The following is a 17,486-nucleotide window of genomic DNA, read 5'->3' on the forward strand; positions in this document are numbered from 1 at the left end:
GGGATGTGTCATTGGGCTGTGTTAGGTGTTTTTTGAGGCAGAGCCAGGTTCACGGCCACACTTGGTGGCCTTGTGGTGTGTTTTTTTGTCGACTGACATTACTGTTCCAGAGCGACCGCAGCAGTAGGAATACAACAGCCCTTCCACCTGCTCTCCCATTCATCACTGGTTGCGATTGCGGCGGTCGGAAACAGCGGATCGTTCCGCTGTCACCGCAATCGTGTACTATTTTGATGTGCGGTCTATCTGCTGTCCGTGCGGCAGTTTTGGGTCTCCGCATGCTACCGTTGGTCTTTCGTGGTATCGGTCTGCCGCGGTCTGATTTTTCTGGCGGTTGATCCTAATCTGATCGCAGGTTTTGCAGCGGTACCAGCGGATGGTTAATTTCTGCTACCATGGCGGTCGTGTCATTGGTGAATATTACAGCAGTTCCTATACTAGATGGTATAGTGTGGGACAAGGTTGATTTCGACATTCGGCCCAACAAAACTTTTTAAAATTCCATATTTATTTAAAATATCATTAAGTGATATCATTACCGCAAGTACATTTTCCGATGATTGGGATTTTGAAACTGTTGATAACATGTTGTCTGATTTAGAAAAGTCTGCTGCATTTTCTAATAGTGAAACATTGGAGAGCTCAGCAGGTTATGAATCAATGTATTGTTATCAGCATTATGGCCATCATTTTTTGCATAAATCTGCTAATCCTAGAAATGTGTTCACATATCATCAGTGGTAACATTGTCCAACACCGCCAAAAGGCAATTCAAAAACATTTACACAAATGTTTCCATATTTTTCAGGGTTTAGTATGTCTGACCCAGCCTCATATTATTATAAGTTTGCACCAACATCCGCACAGAAAAATATGTTAACAAACACCAAACAGATTTACTCTGCATCCTTTATTACCCAGTTGTCTGAACAAGGTCACAACTTATGGAAAGACACCATAGACTTAAAATCGGTCTGGGGTACTAGAGAATGGCAAGTTCAGGGAACAGAAGCTTTTTTTAGAACATGCCTTATCCCTCAACAGATCATGTTTTTGAATGAGACAGTGCAACAGACATCTTGCCTTGGACTAGCCAAGAACAAAGACTTGAACACACCTCGGCTGCCAACACCATCAATGACCAAGGGTAATGAAATATCACAAGAAGAGGTTACAATAGATGACATCATACAATACAAGAGATCAGACCCCGATAGTTGTCTGGCAAGATTCATGGGTAAAACCGAAGAGTTTGTTATCCATAGGCCAGATTCACGCTATGTACAGAGAGAACATCCAGGGGTAGTGACATCCTACAGTGTTGGGAAGTTGCACCTTGATTGGCTAAATACCTCAATACTTACAGAGGTGAAACAACACTTATCCTTACTAACACGGGACATGGATCTTAGGGATTTATTACTAGGTCCCAGGAAGCCACATCAGAAACGTTTCATATATGCTGGCATTTATGCTGCCTTCAATGAAATTTGGAAAATATCCCAACAAGATGCCGCCGAGAGATTACGGGAAATAGACCGTATAAATCTAGAAAAATCTCTAGCAGTGGTAGACAATGGGTTAACAACATTGACCTCCAGGATATATTCCTTAGGCAAAATTGTATCTTCTGCGACAGACATACTAGAACAAGATTTGACCATATTACAACACGGGCAATCTCAGGTACGTTCTATCATGCTGTTGAGCTGGACGCTGCAATCTTTGCATGCAGGCTATGTCCCTTGGCGTTTAATCAACAGTATGTCTCTGTTTTCTGAATACAATCTAACAGATAACCAGATATAAATGGCATAAAGTGGAGCAAAATATACAATGCTGCGTATCGAAAAACTGGATGGATTACCAATTACAGTGGCAGAATCACCATGCACAAAATGGCTTATCCTTGGCCACATAACTCTACCGGTCAATACTTTTCAGTTTCAGTATTGCCTTGAACAAAAGCAGGCAGGCAGATATAAAAAAATTGGTAAGGAATACATTAAGGAATCCTGGGAATTACCATACAGATTTCGACACCGGAGTGAGCATCAAGAAGAGTTTCTAAGCGGTACAAACTGTGAGAACGCTTTAAGTGGATTGCTCATATGTCAGTATATTATGCTGCAGGGGGCTTGTAATGGTTCTGTCTCAAACTTGTCCTGTCATCTGAGGGGTGCCCCAGCTGCCGTGATTACTCCAGCATTCGGGCTACTTTCAAATGTGAGTTACTTGATGCTGAACAGTCAAGGCTACTGCGGAATGCTCTCGGGCATCGCATATCTGGTAACCATGAGCTCCAGGGTTACTTGTTGTATGTAAGTATTGTTTCCACCGACACATACAGTCAGGGAGGCTCCGTTATTGCCTACACTGAATGTTTCTTTAATACAGTTTGATACTCAAAGCAGAATGAAAGCCATGGTTTTACAGAAGTCTGTGCCCTTAACCTCCGCTCAAGAGACTTTTGATCTCCAGATTGCAAGGTCTTCAGCAGAGATACAGGCGCTTATCCATACAATTGCCCTTTCCCTTTCGTAGAAATGGTAAATCGTATATCTTTAACATGTCAGATATGACTGGCAATGTACACCTATTTAAGACCATATGTTCTGGACTTCTAAGCACCTTTCAGAAGGTACTTCGAGTTATGATCAAACTTCATACACTCAGTATTCAGAAGCATCTTTGGAGGACTTCCTTTGATCCTGTTTCTAATAGCAGGTATCATGATTAAGGCTCCCTGTTTTCCTTTTTGACTGATTTTTACAGATAAATACAGACAGAAAACCATTTATTTTCCTGTCTGTATTTATTTTTAAATGTGGATAAAAACGAAAATTGGGTTGTTTTTGAGTGATTTTAAATGCTGTCAATCATGACTGACAGGCCAATAGCTGTACAGTTTGACAGGCAAGGGGATTAAAAAAAATAAGGATTTTAGTAAAGAGCTTTAAAAAGCAGTAGATTTGCACAACCTTGATACTAAAATTTACATCTTTTCTTACAAGTGCATATTTTACTGTCTGAGTGTGTATTTATCATTGAAACCTATCGGGCGTTCAGGCACGAGTGCACATTAACTGATTAAATAAATGCATAAATATACACATTTCAGCTTAATTTTTTCACAAAACCTAAAATAGATGTGGATAAGTACAGGTAAAATTAGAAAAAAATAAATATGGATAAATACAGACGGAAATGACAAAAAAATAAATACCATAAAACCAGGAGCCCTAATCATGATTGTCTTATATCTGCTACGCAATGGATGCCCCAGTCACCAAGGAGATGGAAAAATCACTCCTGGAGCGGAAATACCGTGACCGAATGTTACAACATCTAGGCATGCCTCGCCTGTGGAGAACTAAGTGCATCTTGGTTCCTTTCAATTCGACCAGTCTGGATAAACTGCATCTTACCTGTCCTCTGATGCCTGTTTTGCAGAGAATGCGTGTTAGACCTTTGTTTAACACTCCCATCATATGCGCATCCAGACGTGAATGCTCTACTGGACCCGATAACGGCCCATGTTCTGCAGTGTCCTCAGCGTATTCCAATGTTGATGGCGGCATTCCTTGAGCCACCGCAGGCAATACCTCCACCTGTTGGTATGGACACTGGCTCCTCCACTGACACCCAGGCTTTGGACGGCACACAGACTGCCCCAGCACTGGCTGTGGACAGCGTGGAACATCCTCTGTGCTCAATTTACGTACTGTGCGAGGTATAATAGGGGCCGTCTACTGCGGAAGCAAGCAACGAAAATGTTGCATCTACCAGCCAGGACACAAACAATTCACTCATTTTGGCTCGTTGTGTGCTGGAAGAAATTCACTCTTTTTTAATAACAAACTCAATTTGGAACTCAGATACAAAATTGACATTCCTTTTCATTTATTTGGGCATGAATGGCTTTCTAATGCTTATAGTGATTCAGACTATAACAATGGACACTTTTTAGAGCTAGGGCCTGCATTTTTATTTTCTTTCTACATTTTTAAGTCTTTTAGAATTTTTTTGACGTTTTTAAACATTTTTAGCTAAAGAAATGATTTTAACACTTTGTGCGTACCAATGTCTAGTTAGAATGGTAGTACACTCATAGGTTACATATGTCGTCCAGTCGGAAGAGGAGTGGGTGTTATATTCCATATAGGTACCTTATATAGGCGCAGGTAACACTGCAACCTTTTGCCTATATCCTTCCCTACATTACATACATAACGGTTCATAGGGACTGACCTTTTTACCTAGATACGACACTGCATTCAGAACGCAGGTTTTCCCTAGTTCAAAATTCATACAGTATGTATGAGGCTTCTTGGAAGCACAGCAGGAATGACAGCAGGACGAACATCTCCTGTATAATACCTATGTATAAAGTTCAAGCCCAACGTCATCCTTTAGGCCGACATAGTAACACAGCAAGGTAGGACCCCTCGGGAGACCTGTGGGTATTTATACATCATGTCTTGCTTAGACAGACAGTAGAGACCGTGACTTCCCGGCTGACACACTGACCAGAGACGCTGAGGTTTCTGCATGCAGACACTCCAGCTGGCAGTGGTCTAACATCCCTCGTGGGTGTCCAACTTGAGACCAGGACGGGGTCCCATATTCTCTCCTTTCTGAGGTAATGGGGTAATAGACCTTAGAGGGATTCTTGGCATAACACCTACACAGATGCTAGGTAAATTTAGGTACATCTAGTTAGGGAGGCATCGTAGGAGTACACACTTTCTTATCATGTGTTTAATGTACTTGTATATATTCATGATTACTGCAAAATGATAGAACTGCACCATCCCTTTACTTTCATAGTACTGCTAATAATATATATCTGCTACTGTCTAATGGTTGTTATAGCACATCTATTCTACACTAGAATAACAACTGTTCAATAAATCCTATTGAAACGCCCAGACTGTTTATTCTGTTTACCTCTGAGACCGACTAAGTGAGGACGAGTGACTGAGCAAAAAGTTTCAACGATTCTGAGGGAACAGGGTTGTCATAATCTGAGGTTGCCAGAAACTATTCACTCCCCGATAAGAGGAGATTCTAGTGGCACTGTGAGCTGGCTAATGCAAACAGGTTAACATCTCCGGTGGGGGTGCTCAGAATAAGTCTGCCATCAAACCCACAGTTTACGTTATCCGAACGCGCAGATCCTGTATAGGATATCTAGGACCTACACAACAGCAGTAACTGAAAAATCAAAAGGCCTTTCACTGGTAAATTATTTGTAAACCCTCACAAAGCAGCCAAAACTAATTAGCCCAATTCGCATAAGTTTCCAGTAATAGAGTTCAACAAAAATCACTTTAAAAGCCAAATAACAAATTGCAAAAGCAGACAAACCAGAGATAATTAAAAGAAAAAAACTGAGGAAATCACATCTTGATGTTTCAGACAAACTAAACAACAACCAGAACTGAGATCCAAAATCAACCCAAACACCAGCAAAAAGTCCAAAACCATCAAAAAGACCAGCAAATAAACAAGAAAAACCTTGAAAAGGTGAATAAAATTACAAAAAGAGACAATACAAGCCTAATATTCTTTTTGCAGGACTCAACTACAAAACAAAACCACTAAACATTAACATGCATAATAAAAGACAGACAATATAATAAACAGCATGTTATTTCAAAATTCAATAGGCAATCAATAAACAATTAACCTAAATGTTTTATTTTAAAGGATGCAAGCAATAAAAAATGTCAAAATTCAAACTTTAAAAAAAAAAGTTTTTTCTGACAAAAATCTAGATGGCAACTGTAAGACAAGCACCATACCTGAAATCCAACAGAGGCAATAGGTTATTAAAGTACAGTGGCTACGTTTATTGAAAGGAGAGCCCAGGTTTAATTGGAGGTGAATGCAATATTACTCATCCCATTGCACAGGCAGAGTGATTCCTCTTGGTGACACTGTTGAAAGGACCACAGAAATTAACCACTCTGCCTCTGCAATAGAGATTGAGGTTAGAGAAAACAAAAATCAAATGAAAGAACTTGCATCCTCCGCCAATGAACCCCGTGGCTCAGTTTTGAGGGAGGTATCCCAAAACATTCCTATACATGTGTCAAGTTGTATGCCCACAATCCCAAACTCAAGCAGAAATATACAGCGTATAAAACAGGCAAGTAACCCCTTTGTGTAACACCCCAAACCTACTCTGATATTAACATTTCTCCTGAACTATCTGTATTTGTTACTAATTAAACCGTTCTTTTGCATGATAACAAAATCCCTCAGAAAAGAATACCGATATTTAGCACAACCCGTCACCTCATGAAATTAGAGACTAGTGACATTTGGATGATGGATGGCACTTTTAAATCTACACCCCATCCATTCACCCAAATACACACTATTCACTCCTACATTAATAACACAGTAGTACCTTTAGTGTACAATTTAATCAATGATAAGCAAACCTCTACATACACTGAATTGTTATCAGTGGTAAAAGCTAAAACCTTGAACAAAAATCCTAGAAAAGTGTTATTGACTTTGAATTACCCATGATTAACACCATCACCAGAATGTATCCAGAAACCCAAATTCAAGGATTTTTTTTCACTTGTCACTGGCATATTGGAGAAAAAATAAAAAAAAACATCCTTTAGTTGAGGACTACATATCAGACAGTAAACTCCCAATTCGAATTACAAAATAAACCTAACAGCCCTTTGCTTTGTTCCTCCTAGACTGTGTAGATAAATGCTACACATCTATTACTGAATCTGAATATTTTACTACAAACAATGAAACATTGGTACCCCTTCTAAATTATTTTGAGGACACATGGATTGGCCATCTAAGCAGGTCAGGTCGCAGGAGGAAGCCACGATTTCATGTGTAGTGGTGGAACTGCTATATGACCTGCTTAGAGGGAGGAGCAAAAACAAACAATGCCATAGAGGGATGGTATAACTCCTTCAACAAATCCTTTGGAAAACCTCACCCAAACTTGCATCATTTTTAGGAAATTTTGAGGAAGGAGCAAAGTTTCCAAGAATTGAGAATAGTGCCATCACTGACTGATAGTCTAAACCCACGAATTTCAAAAAGAACAAAATAAATGTCAGAGTGACTATTGGGTCAAATTCAACAATTTTCGTTGATGGTGGTTTCAGACTGCCTAGACAATATTGCACACATCCTACATTTCCAATCAACACTAAACCCTATTCAACCTTACTTCTGTTTTGAAAATCATTTCGACAAATTCAATTGCCATTTTTCAAAAGTACATTTTACATTTAAAATAAAAGTTGGGTTTCCTACCTTAATTTGTGTTCCTCCTTCGGCTCTTGGACTTAGGTAAAATCCCACATTTCACCAAGAGTCTTGTGCAGTTCGTAAATCCAGAGAAAGTAATCCAAAAGGCATGTTGAAATCCAAAACCTGAATCAAACTTTTGAAAAAAGACCACAGTTTGTCATAGCCATTTTGTACAGCTAAATTAGTGCTGCAAACGATACTGTGTTCACCTAAAAAAATGCATCCCCAAAAACAAATCTGGAAAAAATAACCTTTTTGGGCAAAATTCGCAACAAGAAAACCATTGATGCAATCCTCTATACACAGAAATCGATCATATGGCAAAATTCCTTTTTGCAAATCTTTTAAAATGTCCAAAAAATCAATTCTGCCATCCGTGCCACCTGTGTTCTTGAACCTTCCATATAGACAAAAAAACGTGACTAGGCGATACTTTAAAAAAAAAAAAAACTGATGCTTTAAAAAGAAAGCTTTCTTTACACTTATGTTTTTTTTTAAAATATAGCCTTCTTTAAAATAAAAAATCTTAAACCAAAAGTGTCAGGAAAGCAATCAACCCGACGAGGGCCTACAACTGCTACCTGCGTAGGATTGAAAATGTGGGTTTAAACATTCGAAACATACAAAAACTACTATCACAGTTCTAACTACCTCCTTATGCTCTCCTTACAATAAACTGAGCCACCTACAAACAATTTTTTTAAATTGTAAATTGCCTTACCTAAAAACAGCTCTTCCATGCATCTTATCTTGATCGCGATGCCCCACCAAATGTAGAAAGCTACTTACAACCGGCAACGTCATCTGTATTAGTAAAAATGAAAAAGGGACTTTTCTCCCATTTCAATGGGAAACCATGGAAAATCTAGAACAAAATAAAAAAAATATATGTCAGAGAACCAGTTGCAGTGTGGATTTCTTTAAATAATAAAAATTGAAATTTATTTTTATAATTTTGTTAAACATTCAAATTGACTGTCTTCTATTTGTTTAAAGAAATAAACTATTTAAAAATGCATTTTGAGTTGCCTTTATTTTTTAATATCTATTTTTTTAATAATCTTAAATATTTAACTACATTTACTCTAACTCAAGCATGTTTATATATTATTCATTATTTTATTAACTATTTTATTGATTTTAATTCTTTAAATTTTTTATTAAAAATTATTATAAATTAATACCCAAGTATAAAAAATTATTCACTGGCTATTAATGCAGTCCCCTATCCATGACCCCTGATTTCCTTACATCCTGTTCCAGGGGATGAGTGTCAATCCCTTCTATTTTTTTATTATTTATTTTTAAATTATGTTAGAAATTCCTTTAAAAAAATCATATCAGTTAAAATTAATTCTCAGGTATCAATATAAATACCTGGCAATTAATACACTACCCACCCAAAAATCCCTGTTGCCCTAGCATTATATCCCAAGGGTTGGTTGTTAATCCCACTTCAAAAATAGATATATTTTTTTTTTTAGTTAAATACATTTTGTTATAATATTACATTTTTAAATTACTCAAATGTAATATAAATGAATACACAAGTATTAAAATAAATACCTGGGTATTAATACACCCCCCCCCCCCCCCCACCAATGACCCCCGATACCCAAGCATGCCGTTCCAGGGGATAAGTGTCAAACCCTTCATCTTAAACATTTTTTTGAACTTTACAAAAAAGTTCAAAATATTTTTGGAAATCTATGTCAAGTAAAATCTAATACTCAAGAAGGAGGAAGCTTGGAGGGAGCTGATTGAGTCTAGTACCTTTAGAAATAGCTCCAGGTTTCGGAGCATTGTTAACAGGCCGTTTCCAGAGCAAGAAGTAGGGGTGAACTAGGCTCGCATATCACCGAGGATGAATGGGTGGCCCACTTTAAATCTATATTTGAAAGTCCAACTGAGCAGTGAAGTCATACAGGCCGTGACATGGATGCTCCCGCAATGGTTCTTGAGCAGGGTGAGGTTGAGGCTGGTATTGCAGGGCTAACCTGCAATAAAGCACCGGGACCAGATGGCATCCCGACGGATCTTTTTAAATCTGATTCACTCTTCTGGGCGCCGGTCCTTGTGGCTGTGTTTGACGCAGCAGCCAGGAATGGCTGCCCGGAATCATGGGCCATTTCAACTATTGTACCCGTTTTCAATAAGGGCGACCGGAATAGCACATTTTGCTATAGGCCGATCTCACTCCTGGATTCAGTGGTTAAGGCTGTGGGCCGCGTATTATTAGAACAACTGTCTACTTGGGCTGAGGACCACAAGATAATTTCCGATGTCCTTTATGGATTCCGCCCGGGTCAGTCAACCGTGGCCCAATGCCTTCCCCTATCCATGTTACTTAGCAAATACACGGTTGCACGTTCTGGAGCTATCTACCTAGCCTTCATGGACTTGTCTTCCGTGTTTGATTGTGTGAACAGGGCTAAATGGTGGTAGTCCATGAAGGGTATGGGGATAGATAGCAATATTGTTAACTTTCTTGAGGACCTTCACAGGGCAACTAAGGCCAATGTTAGATTCTCCCAGGACCTCCACGTCTCTGGGGACTTTCACATAAAGAGGGGTGTCCGCCAAGGCTCTATCTTGGCCCCATTTTTGTTTAACCTTTACATCAACGACCAATACAGGACTTTAACATCTACGGGGTTGACTATCCGTATGTAGGGCAGCGTGGTCTCCCCATTTTATCACATGCGGATGATCCAGTTCTTTTATCTAGGACTGCTAGGGGCCCTGAATCTTTGTTAGATGTATTTACTAAATTTATGTCGGAACAACACTTATCTGTCAAAAACTCAAAATCCTACATAATGCAGGCCCTAAAAAATGTCTTCAGTTTAGAGTAGGCCCTGCCAAAGTTTCCAGTTTTTTCTTATCTGCGAGTCTCACTTGATGTTCAGATTAAATGGGGGCCATTAAATCTTAAGAAAAGGGGGGATTTCATCCTGGTGAATGCTGCCATTTTTAACTTTGCTTCCAAACTTGGCAAAAACCCATTTGCAGCCATGCTGAATGTTTATCAAGCAAAAAGTGTAGCCTTAGCCTGTTATGGAAGTGAAGTTTGGGGGCACACCAACATGGATATACTCCAGGTGGCTGAGAATATTTTTCTAAAGCGCCTGTTGGGTGTTCCAGGTGGTATGTCTAATTTGGTGGTCCACGAGGAATTGGGGGTGCCTTATTTAATTGACAACCTGGCCCTGTGAGCCCTGGTGTTTTGGCTTAATTGCTGGTTGAATAAAGAATGAACTCTCACCCATTTGATTTTAAAAGAATGCATGTCCCTTTATAATGCGTTCCGAATACCTTGGCTTAGATACATCAAAACTAGCCTTGAAGAGTTAGGGCGTGCTGATTTGTTTTTCAAACCCGAATCGATTGAAAAAAAGATGTGAGGATAATTAGGGAATCCTTCATTACTTCAAGGAAATTGGAAAGTCGTGAGCGGGAATTGCGAAAACCTACCGTCCACAAATTTTTAATGTTGAAGACAACTCCATCTGTCAAGCCATAACTTCTGGGGTTTTTATGTACTTACGAGCAATTTTTATTGTCCAGGTTTCGCCTGGATCTTTTTCACCTTCTGCTTGCTACTCCAAGAGGGTGTAGTAGAGGACAATTGTTAGCATCCTGTGGCTGCGACGGAGAGTCTCCACAGGATCTGCTACTTTTTATGTTTCTTTGTAAATTTTACGACGTACCCCAGAGGTATTTTTTGTCCCTGTTTTAAAGAAAATTTATTTTAATCAGGCTCGTCCAGATCTCCTGTTCCTCCAACTGTTGAAGGCTGATTGCATTTTCTTTATTGTTGGTTACCTGAAATCCACCGTGAAGACAAGGGCTTGTTTGGATAGATTGATATTTTGATTGACAAGCCTTCGTGGAGATATCTGTTTATGAGGGTAAGGATAACTCTGTAGGGGTTATGCTAATCCAACGGGGACACTACCTGACTCCCATCTTGCACTTTACTGCTTGTGTCTGATATGGGAGGTTGTGCTAATCCGAGGGGGACATTGCTATATTCTGAATATGCACTTTATTGTCAAAGATTTTTATGGGAGGTTGTGTTAAGTGTTTTTTTATATAAAGCTTCCCTTGGACTGTTATGTTTTGGAACTATGTTTTAACGTAATCTGGATGTATTGCATCTTTTATGGTTTTATCAAGATGAAACCGAATGAAGTTTATTTTTGAGTTGATTAATACTCAAGTAGTAAAATTAATACAAGAGTATTAATAAACTAACCCGCCCAAAACCCCTGTTTCTCTAGCATCCCGTCCTAGGAGATGAGTGTCAATCCCAATTATATTTAATTTTAACTGTAATTAGAAATTAGTTTAAAAACTTCTAATATTATTAGAAATAAATACATAATTAATAATTTTAATACCTGGGTATTAAAACACTACCCCAACCAAAACCCTTGTTTCCCTAACATCCTGTCCCTGGGGATGGGTGTCAGTCCTAATTATATTTAATTTTAAATTAAAAAACATTTTAAAAAGTAGAAATTAGTTTAAAAAGTTATAATATTATTAAAAATTAATACATAATTAATTATAATGACATCATCTTCTGTAGTTGTCCTCCCATAGCAAGCATTAGAGTAATATTTATTACATTTCCAATTGATAGTTTCTGTGCTTGTAGTGTAATAATACAAATAATTAAATGCTAAGAATGCATAATACATTTATTATAGAGATACAAATTTATGGTACTCACTTCCCACTTTATGGTTACATATGTTTTCTTGTTGGTAATTGCAGTCTTTATTTTCAGGTTTTCAATTGGGGGAGTTGTAATGTAGGTCAGTTTGCTCTTTTTCTGTTGGAAAAAAAATGCCTTATTTTAATTGTTTCAGAAATTTCTTTGCCATGGTTCCCAACTTCAGGCTCCATGCACGTCTCTGATCAATTGGGGAGGAGGGTAGGACCCTGAACTGGCTTGTATCCTTCTTGAGTGGTAGAGTACAGAAGGTGTGGGTCCCTCATTTCTCTTCAGTGCCCCTGGAACTAACAGTGGGGGTGCCTCCACCCTGAGCCCCACACTGTTTGGGGGCAAAAGCGATCTCCTATGCCGATGATACACAGCTGAGTTTCTCCTGCAAGAAAGGAGAAGAGAGTGCAGGAGAATCAAAAATTCTTGCCTAGCAGCTATATTTTACTGGATACTCATCAATTAGTTGAAATGTAATTCTGACAAAATTTAAATTCAATTTTTCGGTCAAATTTCCCTGGCAGTTGGGCAGTTCTTTTAGCCGGATAGCCCTACCCAACCAGGCCCTCGGGAAGGGGGTAGTCAAAAAAATTGGGGTCACATTTTACAGCTGTCTTTCTTTTCAACCACAAATGAATTGTGTGGTACCCTCTTGCTTTTGTCTGCTTTGCATTCTGAAGAAATCTCTGCACTTTCTCCCATTTTCTGCCAGAAAATCTGTCATATAGGAACTTAAAGCTTTGAGGTTGAACTATGAGAACACTTTGGGGCCTATTACGATGGCGGGCAGACAAACCGTATCAGGAAACTGGACTGGCTGCCACAGGTGTGGCGGTCCCGCCGAGGGAATTAGGATGCCACAGCCATGGTGGCGGTGGCATCCCGCATATATTGCATTGTGGCGGGCAGTGCTGTAAGCAGAACCCGCCACAATGCAATATATGCATGTCGTGCATTTGCATGCACAACGTGGCAAGCTCCGCATGGTGCCTGCCACATTGTGCATGCAAATGGAGTGCGCACCCAACCCCTGGAAGACCGCAACTGGCCCCTGAAAGTGAACTCTGCCTGGCTTTCCATGGCAGGGTCTCCGCCATGGAAAGCCCTGCACTGCCGCCCATCCTAATATGGATGGCGGTGTATTGCAGACACCGCCACCATATTGGAGCCCTTTTCTGCCCGGTTGCCTGTCCGACTGGCGGAAAACTGGCGGACGGTCCGCCGGGGTCCTCACTGCCATCATAATTTGGCAGGGGGGAAATGGTAGGCGGGCAGTGGAAAATGGTGGGCGGATCGCCGCTGCCAGATGGGCGGTAGCAATCCGCCTGCCATCCTAATAGACCCCTTTGCATCTGGGAGTACATGAAAACCTGATTGATAGACTCTAGGTGGTCCAGGATATGGCAACCTGTGTTCTTCTTGACCTACCGATCAGAACACATGTCCCTATATCTTTCCCAGTGAGGAAGAGGATCCTATTTAAAGCACTGGTTATAGTTCACAAAGCACTTCTTCACACAGGAGCAGGTTACCCGGGTGCCAGAATAAGCTTCTACCTCCCTACCAGGAGCCTGCAATCCTCAAACAGCCTATGGGCAAGGATTCGCAAGATTCGCCATACTAGGTGGATGGTTGGCTTTTGGTTCGCGGGAGAACATGGCGGCCTGATAGGAACGCCGGTCGGGAGCTCCCTGCAGAGATGGGCTGATACTCGGGATAATTTATAAAAATGCCTAAGTAAAAACGTGAAATTTACCTCTGAGGGTTTCGTTGTTGATTCGGGACACTGGTGAGCCGTTGCGCTGCTTTGGTGATTGGGTCGTTTCTTGCTCCTCGGGACTCGGTGCAGGGTTTGTGGAGCTTCGGTGTCCCCGGCGTCCTCCGGCTGTGGTTCTGGCTTTTTTGATGTTCCAGCTCCCTGCGGGTGCGGTCGGACGATCGCCGCTGGGGGAGGACACCGCTGGGGGCCCTGCAGTGAGCCCCCTGAACCCTGTGAAGCCCGTGAAGTCTGCGAGGCTCGCAGATTCGGTCTGGGCAACGGCAGGGGCGGTACTTCGCCAAAACAGGGAAGCAGCAGTAAGAGTAAGAGTTTCCTTAGAGCAAAGGTTACTCTTAGCCCCAGCAGCAAAGGGGTTGCCGGGGAGACTGAATATGCAGGCACTGGAGAACAAACGGAAGGCAGCAGGGCTAACATCTCTTAAAAAATAAGGTGGAATAATATTCTGAGAAGAACAGGGAGGAAGCATTCAGACATTCAAGTAAGTGAGAGTTTGGAGGCAAAATATGTGTATATTGTAACAAAAGCTCAGGAGTTGGCACTAAGTAAGGATCTGGGGGAACTCAGAAATACAGCTATTGATATTGATATTGCAGACACTGAAATTAAAATAGTGTCTCCACTACAAACCCTGGAGTCTAATATTGTTCCCATGCGGCCTAAGGCTGCAACAAAAAAAGTTACAATTACTCCCTCTCTCCGTACTTACTTCAAGGTAAAACATACTCTCCCCAAAGAGGTGACTCCAGAGAAGGAGGGCAATATTACTTACACAAAGGAAAACCTACCCCAATCTGAAATGGCGGAGAAGAATCTAACGACAGGGATCCCACATAGTCCCAATCGTTTTAAAGAGCTGGTAATTTTAGACCAGGATGGGGAAAAGGAGAAATTGGAAAATGGCTTATGTACTCCACCGGGCGCTTTAGCAGAAAATGGTATGGCTACTAAATTAAAAGAAGGGGTTAAAACATCCGACCATCTAATCGAAATTCTGATCACAGCTGTGCCATATCCGAAAAGAACAGCTTAGAATCCAAGGGGTTTGTGAGACACTGGAGACTAAGATAAATACAATAATGGAAAGGGTTACCACTCTGGAGTCTAATGTGGAAGAGCTAGATAAAAGGCTCACCACTAATGAAAAAGCCACGGGGGGGGCCTGCTAACCAGCGAGAGGGAACTAAGAGGAAAAATTGAGTCCCTAGAAAATCAGGCTAGGCGAAATAACCTGAAACTCTTGAATATCCCAGAAGGCCAGGAGGCTGGGGACATAAACGCATTTGTAATACATCTCTTGAAAGAATTGTTTCCTTGGATTGAAACTGACTTCCTTTCGGATGATATACAAAGGGTCCATAGAGATCCTTTTGCGAAAAACAAAAATAGGGTGAATCCTAGGAGGGTCTTGCGTAATTTTAAGACCTATGCATTAAAGGAGAGGATTTAAAAAGAGAGGCGATAACTGCGGGCTCCCATAAAAAGGGAGCTTGGTCATTCAGAATAGGATCGGATATATCTAAGATGACACAGGATCGCCAATGGCACCTAGGCCAATACATGCAGGAATTAAAATCTCTGGGAGCAAATGTACAAATGAAGTTTCCGGCACTCCTGAGAATTATGTGGGATAACCACATGTATAACCTGAACGAACCTCAGGAGGTAGAGGCATTGATAAGTACGATTAAGGCACATAAAGCCTGAAATTGCCCATAGAGCAGGGATCTCAAATAGGCAGGACAGACCTGCCAATGAATAAAGGGAGGGTTCTCTGTGGGAGGGGCAAGAACTGGGAGGGGGGTCACGGGTTTTTGTTCAAGTATTGCACATATGGTGTGGGAGCATTATGGGGAAAAAAAACAAAAAAAATCTTGTCCGAATCACGCAAGTTAAAAGAAAAAGTGAACTCATCATTTTAAATAATGAGAGTTAAAGTCCTTACATGGAATGTGAATGGCTTGAGAGTTGGAGCAAGAAGGCAAAGGATCCTGAACTATCTTAAATGTAAAGATTGGGATATAATAATTCTTCAAGAAACCCACCTTCTAAAATCTGAATGGAAAGACATCATGAAAACCCAAGGATGGGTGGATTTTTAGATTTGCACCGAGCAAACTTCTGTGTTAAGGGGGTAATCATTATCTTCAAAAAATCAGGAAAAGCTATCCTAGATTCCTACAAATCTGATATAAAAAGGAGATGGGTTGTTGGAAATATTCATTTAAGTGGTAGATCCCAAGTTATAGCAGGGTATTATGGGCCTAATGTTGACGATCCTTCAGCCTTGCAGGCTCTCTATGCACACCTTTTGGATGCATCTGGACCCATCATTCTTGCCGGTGATTTTAATATATTATTGGACCCTGAACTAGACAGGAGCCCTCCCAAAAAATCATCTACTCTGTCAAAAATGAGGAGATGGCTCAAAAATTATCTAGAAGGCCTAGGATTACCAGATATACGGAGAAGTAAGGGCAATAAAAATCACTTGTTTACTTTGAAGAACAAAAAATTGGGACACTCCTCCAGAATCGATTATTTTTTAATTGATAAATCACTAATAGGGGAAGTAAAAGAGGTCATCCATCTACCTGAACATTTATCTGATCACTCTGCAGTTTTAATGGAGATTGAAACACATATTCACTACAATCGATCAAGGTGGACCCTAGAAAAGACCCTACTTCCTGATATTAAAGTAATCGAGGTTCTTAGAGAAGAAACTGCATCTTATTTCCATCTAAACCTGGGTCAGACCTCTAGCCAGACTAGATGGGAGTCCTTTAAGGCGGTACTTAGGGGGAAGTTGATTAGCATAGCAGCCTATAGAACTAAACGGAATAAGGAAGAGCTGGAAAGTGTAGAGAGTGAAATTCATAGATTGGAAAAGAACATTAGCAGAGAAACATCGGCTGCCGAGCTGGAAATTTTCAGGAGGGAACTTATCAAGGAAAAAAACAATTTAGTAAATATATTAGATACTCGAATTAAGAAGAAATGGGAGGTCAGTAAACTTGCTCACCACCAATATGGCGAGGGGTGTGGCAAGCTCTTGGCTTGGAAAACAAAAACTGACTCAAATAGGAATAAGATCTCAAGCATCCAAGAGGTGAATAAGAGTCATTCTCTCACTTAGGAGGCAGATATTAAAAAGGCCTTTTTTGATTTTTTCTCAGATTTATATAAAGAGGATATGAATAATTGTGAGACCCCAACTCAAGAATATCTCAACCTCTGGGTTAAGCAAACCTAGTCAGAAGAGCAAAGCAAAGAAATTAGCGCTGAATTTACTGAATTTGAAGTTAATGAGGTAATTACAACCTTAAAAAAAGCTAAGGCCGCTGGGCCTGATGCCTTGCCCAACGAGATTTATAAGGTTCTGAGATAAGAACTTGTTCCTGAACTTACCAATCTGTTAAATTATATATTTATAAGAGGACAATTACCTCCTAAATCATGGAGCGAAGCCACTATATGTATTTTATTAAAAGCAGGGAAAGACTCTAAACATTGTGAATCCTACAGGTCAATCTCTATGCTAAATTGTGACTATAAAATCTTTACGCAATTATTAGCAAGGAGATTGGGAAAATGGGCAGGGCAATTAATTCATATAGATCAGAAAGGCTTCATAAAGGGTAGACAGATCCAGGAACTTACACATGAACTGAT

This window comes from Triturus cristatus, chromosome 8, assembly GCF_964204655.1.
Source record: "Triturus cristatus chromosome 8, aTriCri1.1, whole genome shotgun sequence".
NCBI classification, from domain to species: Eukaryota; Metazoa; Chordata; class Amphibia; order Caudata; family Salamandridae; genus Triturus; species Triturus cristatus.